This window comes from Crocodylus porosus, unplaced genomic scaffold (genome assembly GCF_001723895.1).
Source record: "Crocodylus porosus isolate Cpor-Errol unplaced genomic scaffold, CroPor_comp1, whole genome shotgun sequence".
NCBI classification, from domain to species: Eukaryota; Metazoa; Chordata; order Crocodylia; family Crocodylidae; genus Crocodylus; species Crocodylus porosus.
Genome location: NW_017728912.1, coordinates 8,063,112 through 8,081,589, shown reverse-complemented (window position 1 = coordinate 8,081,589; position 18,478 = coordinate 8,063,112).

Genomic DNA, 18,478 nt, shown 5'->3' with positions numbered 1-18,478 from the left:
CAGAGAATATAGGCATTTTTAGTTCCAGAGCAGCCAGACTTAAAGGGAGACTTCTATACTCTTTTTACTTTTTTGCTGCAAAATTCAGCTGTTGGAATTCACAGGTGGTTCAACAACATTCTTGTTTATTTGTTTGAGATGCATGGTTTTTTACTCATTATTCTGCTTTCTACCTTGACTTACGCTTATTGACATTTCATTGGCTTTGAAGGAGCTACTTCGAGTGTATAAAACTTGAGGATCTCTCATAGCCTAGGTATAGACATTCAAAAAGCCTCAGGTAGAATTGATCTAAGTTACACCTTATTATATTAAATACATCTGTATTATACATCTAATATACAACTTTCCTTCATCTGTAATATACATCTAAGACCAGCCAATAAAGCACTGATATTTCCCATGGAAGCAGAAAAGGATGCAAACAAATTACAAGTATAAGAGATCAGCTTCTAATTGCCATGATGATTATGAAGACTACCAAAACCAGAAAAATAACCCTCAGGTTATCGATAGACTACCAGAGGCTTCTCTACATCATGGCAGCAGTTTGTTTCAGCCAGGATAGGCTGGAACATACCCTAATCACCCACATCAACAGACACACTCCAAAACCAGGAGTTCACTGGTGAAGGAGTTCTGGATTTGCCTTCAGTAGGTACTCAAGGACACCTGAGACAAAAGGGTCAGAACCACCCTCAGAGGAGTGCCCCAACCAGCCTCACTATCCAAATTATGACTTTGGAACATTTCTGTGGGAGCAAGCTTGCAGGGCATGGGTGGGGTATGCTCAGGCCATGCTGCCAACACAGTGTAGACAAGTTCAGAAAACTTTTGATCAGTCCCACATTCATGGGAACAAGAAACAATGAGAATGTAGTGGTAGGCAACCTTCAATTCTTCTGGATCATGGTATATGCATGAGAGATCACCAGGACCTTCAACACATACACCTAAGCAGGAGTATGGAGGAGTAGAGGTTTCTCAGGTCTTTCATCCCTGCTTTAGACAATTGAGACAGGATCCAAAGGCCTGACCAAAGCTGCATCCAAACACCAAGTCTGGATGTTTGGTACGTCAATGGCTGTAGTTATATACATGTCTGGGAATCAAACCCAGATCTCTCACATGGCAGATAAGGATTCTACCACTGAAGCACAACAATGGGTTAATGAGAATGTGTGTCACTTCATAAAATACCACTACATTTACAGACTTACTTATGACCAGGAATCCTTGTTCTCCATGATAAAAAACTGCAAATTCCCTGCTAAAAAACCCCAAATCCAAAATTAAAGGCCTCCCACAACCCCCCACAGCCCTGCTGTTAAGTAAGTTATGACTAGGTAGAAGACAGACTCATTCAGGGGTTTAACTAGCCATTGTTGTGTCTGCCATAGAATCTTACAAGGGGAGTATTTGTTGCCTCTGCTTTTCATAATTTTCTTTTTATCCACTCTTTTGTGACTAAGCTTCACCTTGCAAAAGGTTACTATTAGCAAATCTAAGGCTTCAGGTATTCAAAAGACATTTCCCATATTACAATAACACTTTGCCCGCTAGGGGAATGGTTAATCCTGAGCTCAAGGTGAAAGACTGTCAACTCGCAGACAGTGACACAAGGTCACGAAATAACCCTATAAATTAAATATACCACCTTGAACTTTTACAATGTCTTTCAATTAAAGGTATACAGCCAAGAATATCCAAGACTTCTATATTCCATTGCCATGCTGTAACAACTAAATTGTATTTTCTTTCTGTTTAATTTGGATTAACATGAGCCTCAAATGTATTCTCTCTTCTAAGAGTAATTACTTTGATCGAGCATGACATTCAAAAAAATAAAATAGTATTTTTGACTTCTTCAGTACAATGAATTAACAGAAAAGCTAGCAATACAATCCAAACATTCCAGTTCCCTGTTCCAAGCAATAAACACACCGTCTCCCCACAATCTAAGCACAAAAAATATTTTTTTACTTTCAATTCTGGTTGTTAATCCTTTCCCAAATACTATCATCCATAGTATAACATTTATAAATTATGCTATATCTTTGTGAAATGAATTTTGAGACTATAAACCTAGGAGGAAATATCCTTAGGCTTTTGAGAACTATTGAGGGAAATCACGAAAATATTCAACATTTGCTATGGATACACGTAAGGTCTTCCAAGAAAACAAAGAGCTGTTTGTTCTACTAGAATTATGATAATTATATATTCATATATAATCTAAAAGAAATGATTAATCAGACCTTATAAAAGAACTGAAGAACAATAAGTGAGCACTTCTTATGGAAGTCAGTGTGGGGTTGGGGTTTTTTTGCAACCTTTACTTGGTATTTTTTGGCTGATGCTGTTCAACAGACTCACTGAGTCATTAAATTCTTAATGCCAATAAAAGTCATCTACTATTCCTGGCACTATCTGATTCTGTATGTACATTTATTCCTCTTTGAACTCATGTTATAAAAATCAGCAGCAATGGAACATACCAGTGCTGTCCTTTGGTGTGAAAATACTAAACCCTGGTTCATCAATTAAATGTATCAGTGATACCATTAATATATAGAATCACTATGAGGTTTGCTCATGCAGTGTTTTACCTTAAGATGAACTGATACTAAGTAAAATGATAAATTGTTATAAGGAAGGTCTAAGCTAGTTGTATCTCAGAAATCCCAGTTACAAGTATCAATGTATTGTGTACTAGGCACCTTAAGCTTACTCTCCCTTATCTTATGGAATAAGGCTTGTGTCCAAAAACCCCAACCTGAGAATCAGAGGACTATAAAAGTCATTTAAAGCCATGATGAACCCTTACCCAGACCTCCATCTGGAAATCTATTACGTGTCTTGCATCAAATGTCTCCTGTATTGCATAATTCTGACACCAGCTATTAACTGATCCATTAAATTGACACTGAATAATGATACTTATTGTTGCTTACCACTTTGCATGCCCTCACTTGGCCATCTGTGGTATACCAAGGGAAATACCTCTCCAGAAAGGAGCATGAACAATTTGCAAAATTCATAGTGATCTGGTAATTTTTTAGGAAATCAGTGCCTGAAAATATCACAAAGAGAATCATGAAATATCTTTATTGAAAAGAAGAGAGGAATAACCATAGTTGACCATTCCAGTAGTCCGGGGTGCTCAACTCCCAGCCTGTGGGCCAGATCCAGCCTGCCAGTGTGATATCATCCAACCCACTGGGCTACCCTTGGGTCTGGAAGTTTGGCAGCAGGGAAGTGGTGGCACCACTCCCCTACTGCCAAATATTCAGGCCTGTGCAAACCCCAGGCCTAGTGTGCTGGATAAGATACCCAATTCCAGGGCACACGGCCAGGCAGGGGCTATGCTCGACCCCATGGCCCAATCTCAGCATGGACAGCAAATTATTTTGGAGGACAGTGCTGAGCCCTTAGGATCTAATGGGGCTGAGTTCCTTTCCCCAGCCCAAATCTAGTGCTGGGGAAGGGAACTGAGTGATTGGGCTCAGTTCCCTTCCTCAGCTCACCAGTCCCAGGCAGCAGCACCCGGCTTTCCTCCCTCATCTGGCAGGCAGATCAGGGGCCTGCAGCCCTCCCCATCTGCCTGCCAGATGAGAGGCTGTTTCGAGCTTGCCCATTATAGCATATGAGTAAAACGTCGAAACAGTGTCAAAACAACCTCACTGTTTCAACAAAACGAAACAGAACAGCAGTTTTGAATCAAAATGAAATTCGAAATGAAACACTGTTCCATCAAAACCTTGAAACTCAAGTTGAAACAGAACGGTGCTGTTTCACACAGCCCTTATGCATTTATGGAGAATAATCAGACCCCTTCTCAGCCTTTGATCTGCCAGGCTAAACAATCCAAGCTGTTCTGGTTTCTTTGCATAAGGTAGCTCTCTACTTCACTGATGAGCCTTCCTCTTCACCTGTTCCAGTTTGAATTCATCCTTCCTGAACATGAATACACATTGTTCAAACTAAACACAAATTCCAGATACTGTGATCTCTCTGGCAGCAAGTTTCACAAGTTGGCTGTATGTTCTGTGTGCATGTATTTCCTTTTACAGCTTTAAATTTCATACTTCCCATTGTTCTTTGCATGAGAAAAATAAAATGTGATGTAAAGGAGGAATAGAATTGTTTTCTGTAACACATACTTTCTCAATTAAGAAAGACCCACAAATTTTACCATGGGTAACATGATGTGATTCTGCATAACTAAGATGACCCTAGCTCATATTTTGGCAATTTCTCTCTCTGCACAGCAAAGGAAAAAACCATGGGGAAAAAAGATGTTATTCAGATTTCAGTTGTGGAGTTCAGGGTTTTGGTCAAATATTTGTTGTTCCCTAACAAAGAACCAAATGGTTTGCTTGTGCTATAATGGAAGGTGCCTCACACAGCTTGCAGAGGTATGCAAGAGGCTTTCCCACCTGTTGTGACTATTCAAGGTCTCTGGACAATAGCAATTGAATGAAAGAGGTGCCTTTTGTATGAGAATATAGGGTAGATGAAGGGTCATGGACTGCAGGGATGGTATGGACTGTGAGTGACTGTAGCTTATGTCAGGTTTTTATTGCTATGTTACATATCATATGCACTCAAATCCAAGTCAACCCTGACTTTAAGACAACCCCCAATAATTAGATTCTATATACGGAAAATGTATAAATTTGTTATAATTTTCCGGGGATAGAATATTAGTTTTGGAGGGCTGCATTGAATTCATCCTCCCCTATGGCTACAACAGAGAAAGCAATGGCAGAGAGGGGTGGTGGAGGGGTGGTCAGGTGGCTGGAGGAAGGTCATGCAGTCTCTTGCCCTCTCTCCCACCCCCCAACTTCCCCTACAGCCTTCCTGCTCCCCTTGCTACCCAGCCCCAGCTCCCCACAGCCTGTGCCCCTCCTCTGCACTCTCCCCAGTCTCTGTCTCTCCCCCCACCCCACTGCCAGATGATGCTCAGGCTCTATTCCCTGCCTAGAGCCCAGTACATGGAAACACAGCCTCTGCTGGCCATGCAGCACTGTTCGCATTGATGTCTGGCTGGGCACACAGTGTTACCACTGCTGATTGGCCAGGCAGGGGATACAGTTTCCATGTGCTCCATGCCCAGGAGGGAATCAAGCCTGAGCCAGAGCCAAGCTGTGCCTGACAGTAAGAAGGGAGCAGGGGACAGAAGGGGAAGGCAGAAGCTCCAGAAGGCAAGGGGAGGCAGGGGAGGAGCCTGCTATGGATCTGACTCAGGCGCCAACCCTGCCCTCCCCATCCCCCTTCTGCTTTGTACATGAATCTAAGACATGGGCCTTTTTCCCCATGCTGACTGGGGACTCATCTTAGATTTGAGTAAATGCAGTAATATTTCAATAAAAGTACTTCCTTTTATGGCTTAATAAGCAACATAGCAGTCTCTGCATTCTGGATTATACAAAGGCTGGTCTCTCCTCTTGCCATTTCCATTTGAAAGAGAAGGGCGTTAAAAGAGGTTGAGGGAAAAGAAGGAAGAACAGCACTGTATTTGGGAAAACAACCTGTTCCATTCTAACTCAAGAAAAGCTCTCTGGTACTCCTTCATTAAGGGCATAGGCCAATTAGGTCCCCTATTCAAGCCTGCAGATTAGTTCCACCAACCTAAGCCATGTCTAATAAAAGGGTGTTAGTGCAAACTCACAAAGGCTTTGCATTTTGGAATAAGCCACTCTTATGGTTTCTGGAACAAGAAGACATTCTCCAGTAAATTCACTCCCCAGCATTTATTTTCCAAACCTTATATTTAAATGTTTATATTTTACATACATTGCACTTATAATCCATTCTGGATCTGAACAACAGATTTTGGGGAGGGGCAAGATAGTTATCATAGTTGGCAACTTGTAAAGAAGTATTTGGTGACCACATAGAACTATTTAATCTCACTAAAACATTGGCTTGAAGAAGAAACAACTACATTTCAGTAACTGGCACAGCTTATAATACTTAGATTGAAGTGGAAGTGCGATGGCACTATTTTTGTTTATTCTTAAGTGCATCTCTAGCCAACTACTGTAAGAGAAAACACAGTGGGTCAACTCAGCATCTGTAAAGTCAATATAATTCACAAAGAAAAAAGTTTTCTGCTTAACCTTTTTTTTTTTACACAATGGACTGAGTCAGCCTGCTGCAAGAAACAGTAAACTTTAGCGAATTCTGTTCAGGTACCAGAAGAAATCATTGTAGCTCAAATAATTTTAAACTTCAGCCATCTCATAGAAATATTTTCATGCATTGAATGGTGACTAGGAATTGTATGGCTCAAATCCTTTACTAGATCAACACTGATGCTGGGTATAAATATGCCCTCACCCTGGCTGTCCCCTGTCTTGCTAGGCAGGGCAGTCCCATTGGACTGATGAAAGACAGATGCGAAGTACCCATTAAGCAGATTGGCCTTTTCCTGGGTGTCGGTTACCAGCTGTCCCATTTGGTTCCCTGTTACCCCTGATTTTTTTCTGACTCCCTACATATCTGAAAAAGGACTTTTTGTTATCTTTGATATGTGAAGCCAGATGGAGCTCCGTTGCAGCCTTGACTTTCCTGATCCACTCCCTGCAGGTACAGACCAGTGCTGAGTACTCCTCCTTGGTAGTAATTCCAGCCTTTCATCCTTTATAAGTCTCTCTTTGGAGGCATAGGTGGTCCTCAAGTTCCCTGCTGAGCCAAGGGGGTTGCTGTGTCCTTTTGCTACCCTTCCTCCGAGATGGGATGGCCATCCCTTGTGCTGTCAGGATCATTCCCTTGAGGAGTAACCACTCCTCTTGGAGTCTTCTTCCTGTCGAGTCTTGGTCCCTTAGGGCCTTGACAATGAGCCTCCTGAGCTTGTCAGCCTTCTTGAAGTTGAGGACTTCTGTATTGCTGACTGACTTCCCAGCTTTGTGATGGATAGTACAGGTGATCAGCTCATGGTCACTATCACCCAGCTTTCCATTGATTCTTAGGTCACTGACTAGGTCATCCCATTCAGCCTGCACCAGGTCTGCCAACACTTTATATCTTGTCAGCCCACAGACTTCATGAGTCAGGTAGAGCTCATCCATGCATGTGAGGCAGCTATGCGACCAAATGGATTTGGCCAAGTGCGCTTCCCATGAAATGTCCTGGTAGTTAAAGTCTCCCATGACCACCATGCACTGATAGCATGCCACCTCAGCCAGTTCCCTGGAAAATTCATAGAATCATAGAAGTAGGGTCGGAAGGAGAGAGGAAAAACTGAGTTCAAATGACTCCAGCCAGGTAGGCATCAAGCCCCTTCTTAAAGACCCCCAGGGTAGGAGCCAGCACCACTTCCCTTGGAAGTTGGTTCCAGATCCTAGCTGCCCTAACTGTGAGGTAGTTCTTACGGATGTCTAATCTAAACCTACTCTCCAACAACTTACGGCCGTTATTCCTTGTTATGCCAGGGGGCGCTAGGAGAAACAAGGTCCCTCCCAAACCCTTCTGGTCCCCGCTAGTGAGTTAATAGACGGTCACCAGGTCCCCCCTCAGCCTTCTCTTGTGAAGGCTGAACAGGTTCAGGTCCTGCAGTCAGTCTCTCATTGTAGGGTCTGCCCTGTTGGCCCTGTTGGCCCTCCTCTGGACCCTCTCAATGCTGTCTACATCCCTCCTGAAGTGGGGCGCACAGAACTGGACACAGTATTCCAGCTGTGGCCTGACCAGTGTCGCATAGAGGGGGAGGATCACTTCCTTGTTCCTGCTAGAGATACACCTGTGGATGCACGACAAGGTCCAGTTAGCCCTAGCAACCGTGACCTCGCATTGTCGGCCCATGTTCATCTTGGAGTCAATAATGACTCCAAGATCCCTTTCTGCCTCCGTGCTCTAAAGAAAGGAGTTTCCCATCTTATAAGTGTGCTGCTGGTTACTACTGCCCAAGTGCAGCACCCTGCACTTGTCAGTAGTGAAATGCATCCTGTTTTTGTTAGCCCACCTCTGCAACCTATCCAGGTCTTGCTGCAGTCTTTCCCTCCCTACTAGCGTGCTCACCTCACCCCAAATTTTGGTATCATCAGCAAATTTAAACAGGTTACTTTTCACCTCATTGTCCAAATCACTGATAAAGAAATTGAACAGCACGGGCCCAAGGACCAAGCCATGGGGGACTCCACTGCCCACTTCTCCCCAGGTTGAATATGACCCGTCCACCCCCTGAGTACGACCCTTCAGCCAATCTGCAATCCAACTGACTGTGTAGGCATCAATTCCACAGGCGCCTAGTTTTTTAATGAGGATGAGGTAGGAGATGGTGTCAAAGGCCTTGCTGAAGTCCAGAAAGACTACATCCACGGCAACACCTGCATCCAATGCTTTTGTGACCTGATCGTAAAAGTCAATCAGGTTGGTCTGACATGACCTGCCCCTAATGAAACCATGCTGGTTGCCCCCGAGCATCATCCCTGAAGCTGACCCATCGCAAATGTGCTCCTTGATGATCTCAAAGAGTTTCCCTAGGATTGAGGTAAGACTGCCGGGCCTATAGTTGCCTGGATCCTCCCTCCTCCCTTTTTTAAAGATGGGGACCATGTTGGCTATCTTCCAATCATCTGGCACCTGGCCTGAGCACCATGAGCACTCGTAAAGCCATGCCAAAGGCCCTGCAATAACCCCTGCTAGGTTGCTCAACACCCTGAGGTGAAGAGCATCTGGACCCGCTGATTTGAATATGTCCAGCCCCTCCAGAAGCACTCTAACCTGGTCCTCCCCAGCCTGAGGTCTGGAGGTGTTCCCCTCAAGTCCGTCTTGCATCACGGTGGGGAAGTCCCAGTCCCTGCCCAAGAAAACAGAGGTGAAGAATTGGTTAAAGAGGTCTGCTTTCTCCTCTGGTGTAACTACCAGATTGCCCAGAGACTCTTATAGGGGCCCCACATTTCCCAGTGCTTTCTTCATCCTCCCTATATATTTCCTGGTCCAGCTCATGTTCCTGGTTAGGTCTGTAGTAGACTCCTACCATGATGTCCCCTGAGCCACGTTCCCCACATATTTTAACCCAGAGAGACTCCAGTCATCCTTCCTGGGTGTCAATTTCAATTAGCAGGGATGTGTAGCTGTCCTTGACATAGAGAGCTCACCCCTTTTATCTGTAAAATCTCACCTGTCCAGGGTATAGCCATCTGTACCTGTGGCCCAGTCATAGGTGGAGTCCCACCAGGTCTCCGTTATCCCTATGAGGTTATAGTCATTCTTGTTTAGCAGGAGGACCAGTTCCTCCTGTTTATTCCCCAGCTCCTGGCATTGATATACAGGCAGGTAAGTGTCCCATTGGGGGCCTCTGCCTTCCCTACAGATTGTTTCAGGGCTAGGGTAGGGGTGGGTACCCTTAAGTGCCTTATCCTGCTGGATTTACAAAAGTTGCCCAGTAGGCTTCCAGTGGCAGTAATCCCCCCAACCCCCAGTGGGCTTAGTTTAAAGCCCAGCTGAGCAGGTCAATCAGGCTGGCTGAGAAGAGCCTCCTCCCCAGCAGAGTGAGGTGGAGGCCATTTCTCCCCAGCAGACCACTGCTTCTCTCACCAAAGTGCAGACTGTGATCTTGGAAGCCAAAGCCTTCACAATGGTACCAGGGCCACACGCTTTGGTTAACTACCTTGACCCGTCTCTCCCTCCTCAGCCCATGACCCAGAACCAGGAGGAGCAAGGAAAAGACCACCTGTACCCCCAACACCCTAAGCCCCACTCCCAGAGCCCTGTAGTCTCTCATGACCTGGCTTGGATTGCTCCAAGCTGTGTCATTCATCTCCACATGGATAAGAAGCATAGAGTAGTGGTCAGAGGGCCAGATAATCTTTGGGATACTCTCTGCTATGTCCCAGATGCAGGCCCCTGGGAAGTAGCAGACCTCCCAGGCTAAGGGTCAGGGTGGCAGATTACCCCCTCAGTCCCCCCCAGGAGGGATTCTCCCATGACAACTACTCTGTGTTTCATCTTAGGGAGAGTAGGGGTGGGTGATCCTCCCTTGCCTGCAGGATCTGGCATCTCTGCAGGCTCAACTGGAGCTGCAAGAGGTTTGAACCTGTTGAAAAGCCCCAGAGGGGAGGGGACCTTGGTGCAGCAGGCCTTGGGGCCCTTGACCACCTTGGTCCATCCCTATGAATGTACAGTATGGGAGATCCCCGAGTCCTCACTTGTCCTGGAAGGTGACCTTGGTCTACCCTCTGCCTCCAGGGGGTAAAGGGCCTGGCAGTAGGAGTCTATCTCCCGCTCACCATCCCTGATGGCACACAGTCTCTGGACTGCGGCCTGGAGCTCCTCTATTTGGTGCCCCAGGGACTCCAAAGGGGAGAGCCTTGCAAGGGGAGGTGGCTATGCTCCCAGTCCCAGGAGCCTGGAAACGTGCCAGGCAGCCCCCACAGCCAAGAGCCAGAGGCTCCATCTGTGTTGAGTCCAGATCCATGGGTTCCATCTGGGTGGAGGCCTCTGATGTGCCAGAGGAGGAGGCCGCAGATTCCAAGGGGACCCTTGGAGCAGCGTGTGCTCATCTGCATTGTGCCACTAGTAGGCCAGATGGAACTACCCTCCCTAGGAATCACTGGCAGGGCCTCGGGCCCTCCCACTGACCCTCCTGCACAAACTTCCATGCTAACTCATGCACCAGGCCCAGAAGCATGCCTGTTTGTACATCTTGTTCACAAGGCTCCCATCGTGTGGCTCCCTGGGGGGCTGGGCCAAGTAGGAGCTGGGCGGGGCAGGGTGGGGCAGAGTGGGGTGAGATCCTCCACCCCACTCAGCTGCCCTGCAGCTGGGCTATATCCCTCCCACCATGGACCCTGCTTACCTCCAGCTGTGCTGGGGGTCAGCAGGGTGCTCTGCGGCTGCTGAGGGTCGCTGGGGGGCTTTGGGGTGTGGGGAATGACAGGCTTGCACCCGTGCATCTCTCACCACTCTCGGAGCCTGAATGAGGCTTTTTTCCTTTTTTATTATTATTAAATAGTAAATTAAATCTCAGTCATCATTCCCAAAAAACACTGTGGTGATCAACTGAAGTTGTGCATACACTTGGCCTAGTGGGTAATTGAGGATTATAAAACAGATTATGCAAATCTAATCCTTCTCCATCCAGTCCACCCTCAGTTTTTTCCCAAGTGAAAGTATTAGGCAAACTTAAACCAAATTAATTGTTTAGGAACAACCCAATCAACACATTTTAGCAAATTTATTTCTTGTCAAATTTCACCCGCCTCTGATTATAACACATACTTCCCCCATCCCTCTACAGGGTACTTTTATGTATTATCAAGATGAATAACTCTCAGTGGAACAGAAGCATGGCTTTTTTTAATAGTGTGATTTGACAGTGGCCTGATGTAATGTTACATCTCACCATACAATTTTATGAGGATTCCAATCTGTGCCAAGAACATATGGTGATTTTATATAGAGAAATAGCAGCATGAGTAGCTGTAGTTGCTTCAGTATAGTTAGTTGTCTCTCCTTCCTGAACAATATCAGGTGCTGACACATCAAACCTGACTGACTCTAACCATACAGGTGCCCCAAGACAGAAACTTGGTAATATGTTGCACTGACAGCAGAACTACAGATAGCATTTATAAAAATAATTAACAGCACAGAAAATTCTTAGCCACTGGAGGGGAAAGAAATCTTCAAATTATTCTTTTGAAATCTGCCAATGGGGAACTGCTTTTCTAACTACCTGTATATAATTACATTCGTTTTATTCTGATTATGATTGCAAAATAATTTGCTTAGCAGGGTAACTATGCATAAACCCGTATCCACATACAAAGTGCACATTAGACCTGTATTAAGAGGTTTTGTGGCAGATCTGAGGGCCTGGATATCCAGCACAATCTATCCAGTAGATGGGGCATAGGGTTGAAGTCTGTTACAGAAGGAATTCCCTGAGTCAGTAGGGGTGCTCAACCCCCAGTCCAATGGCCAGATCCAGCCTATAGAGATATGTCATTGAGCCATCAAGGCTCCCCACAGGTTGGAGATAGGAAAGCAGTGGCAGGTCCCATTGCCAAATTTCCAGACCCATGGGGATCCCTACAGTCTGGGTAGAGTGGCCCTGCACACTAGATTGGGTGCACAGGGCCTGTTCTAAGTGTGCATGGCCCATTATGAGCAGAGGTGGCATGGGGCCAATCCAGGTGCACAAAGGCTAGGTGGAGGCCCAATCCAGACATGGGGCCATGGAAAGGCAGCATAGGGCCTGATTCAGCCCACAGACTGGCCCCACACCACTCCTCCAGCCCATAGGACCCAAGGGTTGAACACTAGTGCTCTGGGGATCTGTAAAGGAATAGCTACGGCCCTTCTTCCCCGGCTCTTTCCAGGCAATTGTCTCTCTGTAGGAAACGGGTCACAAAGTCCTCCACCATTATGACATGACTCTTATGCTTTATTTTTGCACTGGTTTATGGAAAGAGGTTTCCTCCTTCTATCCTCCCCACCACAGCACAATGGCAGATCTCAGTCTTGCACCAAGTCTATATCTACACTGCTTCTCTGATGAGTCAGGGACCACCACAAAGGAAAGCAAACACACCCATTTGTTCAAATTCTACTCAGGCCAAAGCCAGTGCATATGGCTTAGAGTGGTCATGAATATACTCTGCCCCTGGTCTTGGGTTCCCTAGTCATAAGAGAGGGCATGCTTATTTTCTTAGCAGCCCCCAGCTCTTCAGGGAGCCATGCAGCAGTGAAAATTTGACCTAAGAGTCTTGCAAATTAGTGTTTTCCACTGTTTCGCAGTCTTCCTTCAATTAATTTCAGATTTCACAGCAATTTTAATGTAAAGCAAAACTTATGGTAAAATTCAATGCAAACAAAGTTCCACTTTCAATAGCACTCTTAAGTATTGATGTAATTCAATTGTAGATATCCAACAGGCTTTTATCCTGATACATCCATTTCTAAAAGGTAAGCCTATGTGAAGATAAGGTAATTTAATTTATTTTACTTTTTTAACCTGATCCAATTAACTGGAAAATAGTACCAGGATGTAACTTGGTCTTTCTTTAGGACCGATAAAAGCAAAGAAATAATTTCAAGGGAAGACACTATTTAATGGCCAAAAAGGTATTCTTTCTCTAAATATCCTTTAATAAGCACAAGGTAAATGCTTCTTATTTTATTTCCAATGCACCTGGTTTACAATAGATCTCCTCAGCTGATTCAAACTATAGTATACAAAAAGAAGTATAAAAAATACATATTTATTATTTACAGTATTGTAGCACTTGGGAACCCCATTCAGGAGTCAGGACTCTGTTCAGGTAGTTGTGGATGCTGCAAAGATCTTACAATCCAATTTTAAAACAAGAAATGAGATGGGTACCAGCAGAGTGGGGAGCAAATGGGAAACAGTGAGATAGTACTTGATAGTCCTTCTCCTCCCCACCTCCCCACTCTCAGAACCTGTGCATGCCCCCCAGTGCCATAGCAGGTAGGGAAGGCAAGTGGGGCAATTGCCCAAGGCACCGAAGTGAAGGGGTGCCAACAGGCACTGCCCATCTGGGGCGGAGCGCAGAACAGAGCCATGAACAGCTCATTTTTGGGATGAAGGCGGGCAGCTCCTGCCATGGTGTGCACTCCTGAGCAAGCGTGGGGGAGGCGTGTGCTCCCCAGATCTGTGCAGGGGGTGAGGGCAGGCTGCTGCCACGGGTTATGCCATGACACTGATGCACCCCCCCTCGCACGACACCCCGTTCTCCTGCAAAGTTTGCCCATGGCACCAACTCTGCTGGTTACATCTTTGGACTCAACAACTTGATAGTGAATGACAGGTGATAGGTAGAGTGGGAATACCTCATATAAGGCCTTGAAAGTAAAGCAAAACCATTTTCAGAAGGGAGCAGGAGACAAGGAAAGACTTGGTCAAACCTGTGGGCAGTTTGAATAGATATAAATAGGACAAGATGGCATTTGTCAAAGCCACAGAAATACATGTCGCAGTTATCAAGACAGGAGATTATGAGAGCCTGGTAAAGAACTGTATCTATGCAAAGGGAGAGGAAAGGCCTCTGCATGCAAACAAAAATCTACAGGATTCACCCAGATGAACTACAGAAAGGTTTAAGCTGATGATTATGCCTAGCTGCAGGATGGTGATGTTTTCACTGACCAAGATAGGAGACTTGTTCCAATTCCAATGCTGGAAGAACTCACTTCTCATTTTTATGCTAAGGGACAAAACACAAAAGTCCCTTGAATTTAGATGGTTATTTTTTTTTTTAATGCAAGACTTAAACTTGCCAACTGTTTCAGCGGAAAACTATTAATTTTGTGCTCCTCATATAAAATTATAGGGGAAATAAGACAGAATGCTTACTAAACAAATCTGCCTAATTCATAAGGATGACGGGGTGGTCTTTTGAATGTAGTGTATATTTCAGGACATCAGTTATATGCTGTGCAAAGTGCTAAGCAATAATATCAGACATTCTTGAGGGACAAATGATCTCCATATGTGTGTTATGTAGACAACCGACCAAGAAGCTACTTCCATGAGGCAGTGCAAGAGCTGAACACTTCCGCTACACGGCATCTGCCTGCCTGTATAAATATCCATGCTATCCAATATATGAGAGATTAAGATAGCACCTCATTCTTCCTGCCTGCCTCTCCTCATTTACGCAACAGTTGTACATTTGAAAAACTCAGGCCCAAACTCCAACAGTCAGATGTATCTAGAAAAATTTCTAAGTACATGGTTAATATTATCTGTGATGGCATCTTGACTAATCATGGTGTTCAGTTGGCATTGCTGAATGGGGCCTGAAATAAATCAGGTTCTGGTTAATCTGCCTTGAGTAACCAGAGCTGCCTGGCTGGAAGGAGAATGATTTTGAAACAAAGTTGTAGTACTTTATAATAAAGGTTACCGTTAACTAGTCAGGAGCATTCCAGAGCTAGCAGCACTCCACTTTCTGAAAGACTTCGAGGAATGCGAGGGAGGAGGAGCAATACTTCAGTTTTTGAAACATTTAAGTTAAATATCTGCTAGTTCTTTTCATATTTTGCTTACTCTTCCCAACCTCCCTGTTCCCTTTAGTAATGCAGAAACTGTGGTGAAACTCACTTAACTATCAGATTGTTTTCTGGACAAATTTACTTTGTAAATTTAATATATACTAAGTCAGTTTCCCCACTTTAACGTATCTTTGAAGACACTGCTAGTAAAAAACAAAACAAAAACCAGATGTGCCAGTCTGGTTCATAAGAAAAACCTAAAATTTAGAAAGGAACAGAATTGCATTTCAGCCAGGCAGGAACCGGGGCAGGCTTTGAAACCTGCTTGGTTGGAGGGCTCCATCAGAAATTTTCCAGCCAGTGTTCCTTGTAGAGGAGGTAACTGTTGTCCTCTCAGACAAAGATACTAACTAAGCTTCAGTCTATATAACAACTATACAAATTAATCTTCATTTCCATTGTTATCAATTTTTGTTTAAAGTGATTGCAACTGGTATCATGAGCCACAGCACATAGTACCAGCAATCCTACTTTAGCTCTGAGAAAATGTCTGAAAGCAAGCCTGTTGTCAGGAGGAAAAAGAAAATCTCTTCCCTGGAGAAACTGTCTCTTTCTCATCCCTGAAGTTTGGAAAGGTCTGTGAATCAATTGCTATCTGTGCTTTGAATGAGGTTGGCAAAAAATAAAACAATATTAATGCAATGTGAAAATAGATTTCACAAAAATGTTTTCTTTTTTACTAATTCCTATATGGTTAAAAGTTTCTTATTTAATATGATTTGAATTAGCACAAGAAGTTGAGTAGGCAACATCCTGCCTTCCTTTCAAAGCCTCCTTTTGCACTGTTTTTAACTTGGATGAAGTCTGGGGAGGATACCACTACTACAACCACTAATTTCATAGTTTCATAGTTGTTAGGGTCAGAAGGGACCTCAATAGATCATCGAGTCCAACCCTCTGCCCTGGGCATGAAAGAGCACTGGGGTCATACGACCCTAGGCAGGTGCTTGTCCAGTTTCCTCTTAAAGACCCCCAAGGTAGGGGTGAGCACCACCTCCCTTGGAAACCCATTCCAGATTCTGGCAACCCTTACCGTAAAGAAGTGCTTCCTGATGTCCAACCTAAATCTGCTGTGTCAATCTTGCCTAGGGACAGACATTATACATAAACCAGTTTAAGTGATCAGAAACTGGTTTAAATTTGTAACAGAACAGATGTTCAGTGCACATAAACCGGCTTGAGAATGGCTGAAACCGGTTTGAGACAAACCTGGTTGAACGCAGTATATCAGATTTAACTGATTTGGCTCAAATCAGTTTATGCAATGTCTGTCCCAGACCCCTTGCTGGTATAATATAAACTAGACACCCCCAGCATCCCAGCATGCTCTCAGAGCTGGGTGGGGCTGTCTGCTCCACAGCAGAGCTGACCCCTTCCCTCTGCTCTTTGGCTGCAGCTCCAGAGACTGCAGGCTGCTTCCCCCCTCCCCTCCCCACTCCCTGCTAAGCAGGAATTCCCCCCTCCCCTCTGCCTTGCTGAGGAGGAGTCTGTGTATTAGCTTACAGACCACATGCTGGTGCTGAATCAACAGGTAAAATCAACAGGCAGAATCACGAGGTAGCTGGTAATGTCTCTCTGTTGTTTTCTTAATTGGGTGATAAATTCCCTGCTGGTCTAGCCAGAGCCTGGCCATGCCCCGCTCAGCTCAGCTTCATGCTGTGGAAGAAAGGGAGGGCTACTCTAGCACACACACCCACACACCCAGCTTCTAGCCTGAGCCACTGCAGGCATGTGCTTTCATTTCTGGGATGTCTGTTGAGTTCCAAAACTGATTTAGCCTATCCAGGTTAGAATAACCTGAAAAGATTGAATCAATTCAGGCTAAAGCTTTTTGAATGTCTGTCCCTAGCCTTTTTGTCAGCAGGTTCACCTCAGCCCGCCTCCCCAATTCTGTGAACTAAAATGGAATTATTTCACTTTCTTTTAAGCTACTTAACCCCATAGATTCTTGGGGAAGTATTTGAATATAAAGGAAGGAAAAAAAACCCTGTTTTAAGATATTTAAATTCTGTGAACATCCTATATATTCCTATGTTTTAATCAATGAATATTTAAAGCCTTTCAGAATGTTTGTATTTCTAGTATCTTCTTTTAATCACAACAGTCACCCAATCAGGGTAGTGGTTGCTCCAGTCTGATCCCCCAATTAAGGAAGTGCTATATGAAAAAACCTATTCTGATTTAAACAAATAAAGCCTTTATGTAAAATACCAACCTAAAATATACTGTATGGGCCTTAAAGAAATTTAAATTTAAACTCCTAACCCCGCAATGTGAAATGTAAATAATAACTGCCCAGATTTTCAAAAGCATACTGTTCAGTCATACTCACTAAAATACATGGATTCATCTCAGTGCCCAGCCTTTCTGTAAGGCAGTGGTTCAGTTAGGCCTACTGACCCAACTTCAGGCACCTATACAGGCAGTATATTTTTAAAAAATAATTCTTCAAAGACTTCCTAAAATGAAGTTTTGGGGCAACCTTGTATTTTAAGTTCTGGAAACTGCAGTAGTGGCTAAGTAACTGAGATATGCAATACTCTAGTAATAATTCTTTATTGTGAAACAAGAGTTGAAGAAGACCTTGCATGAATGGGGACAATACAACTCAGAAAGACCCCTTTTCTTTGGTAAATTATGTACAGTGTTGCATATACTCCAGTTCCTGTGGCATTCTTCCTACCATATATTTTCCATTTTTCTTTAATTTCCATTCATAGCCTTTGGCCTATTCCCTGTATGCAGAAGAAAACAGTAATTAAAGCTGACATTACCTCTGTGCCTTGTCCAGAATACATAAACCCTTGAGAGAGCCCCAAGTCCCAGACTGTCTGGGCATGGGTGAAGCTTCCCCAGGAGGGTGCCACCTATAGACTTGGCTTTGTAGTTAATAGTGTTTTAAAATTATATTTAGTGTCTTCTTTTGTTTTTTTTTTAATTCTCTGTAATAAATTTTGGGGTGGGGGGTTGTGTTTATACTGCTTGTATATACAGGATGCCCCAGCAAATTTAGTGTTCCCAGGTTTCTGGGTGGGGGCCTGAGCCACTGGTGTAATTTATGGGGTACCCTGAAATGTGAACCCCCCCCCCCTTCTTGCTGCCAACCAGTGCCTGACAGAAGGGTTATATATAAATACAATAATGTAGGAACCTCACCCCCCCACCACCAAACAACCAGAGGGTTTATTTTTTATTAGCTTTACATTGAGTCATATTTCATGACAATGCTATCATAAAATACAGTCTTTCTTGTGATACTGGAGTTCTGAAATATTTGTGTTCTATGTTATCTGGCTCTGTCTTTTGAGTCATATTGGTTCAAATATGATTAAATTAATGTATGTATGATTTTAATTGTAGAATTTCCCTTTCCCAAGAGCTGTGTTTTCTGCTTCACAAAAAACTAAAACTCTCTCTCTCCCTTTCTCTCACTCTTCTTTTCATTTATACT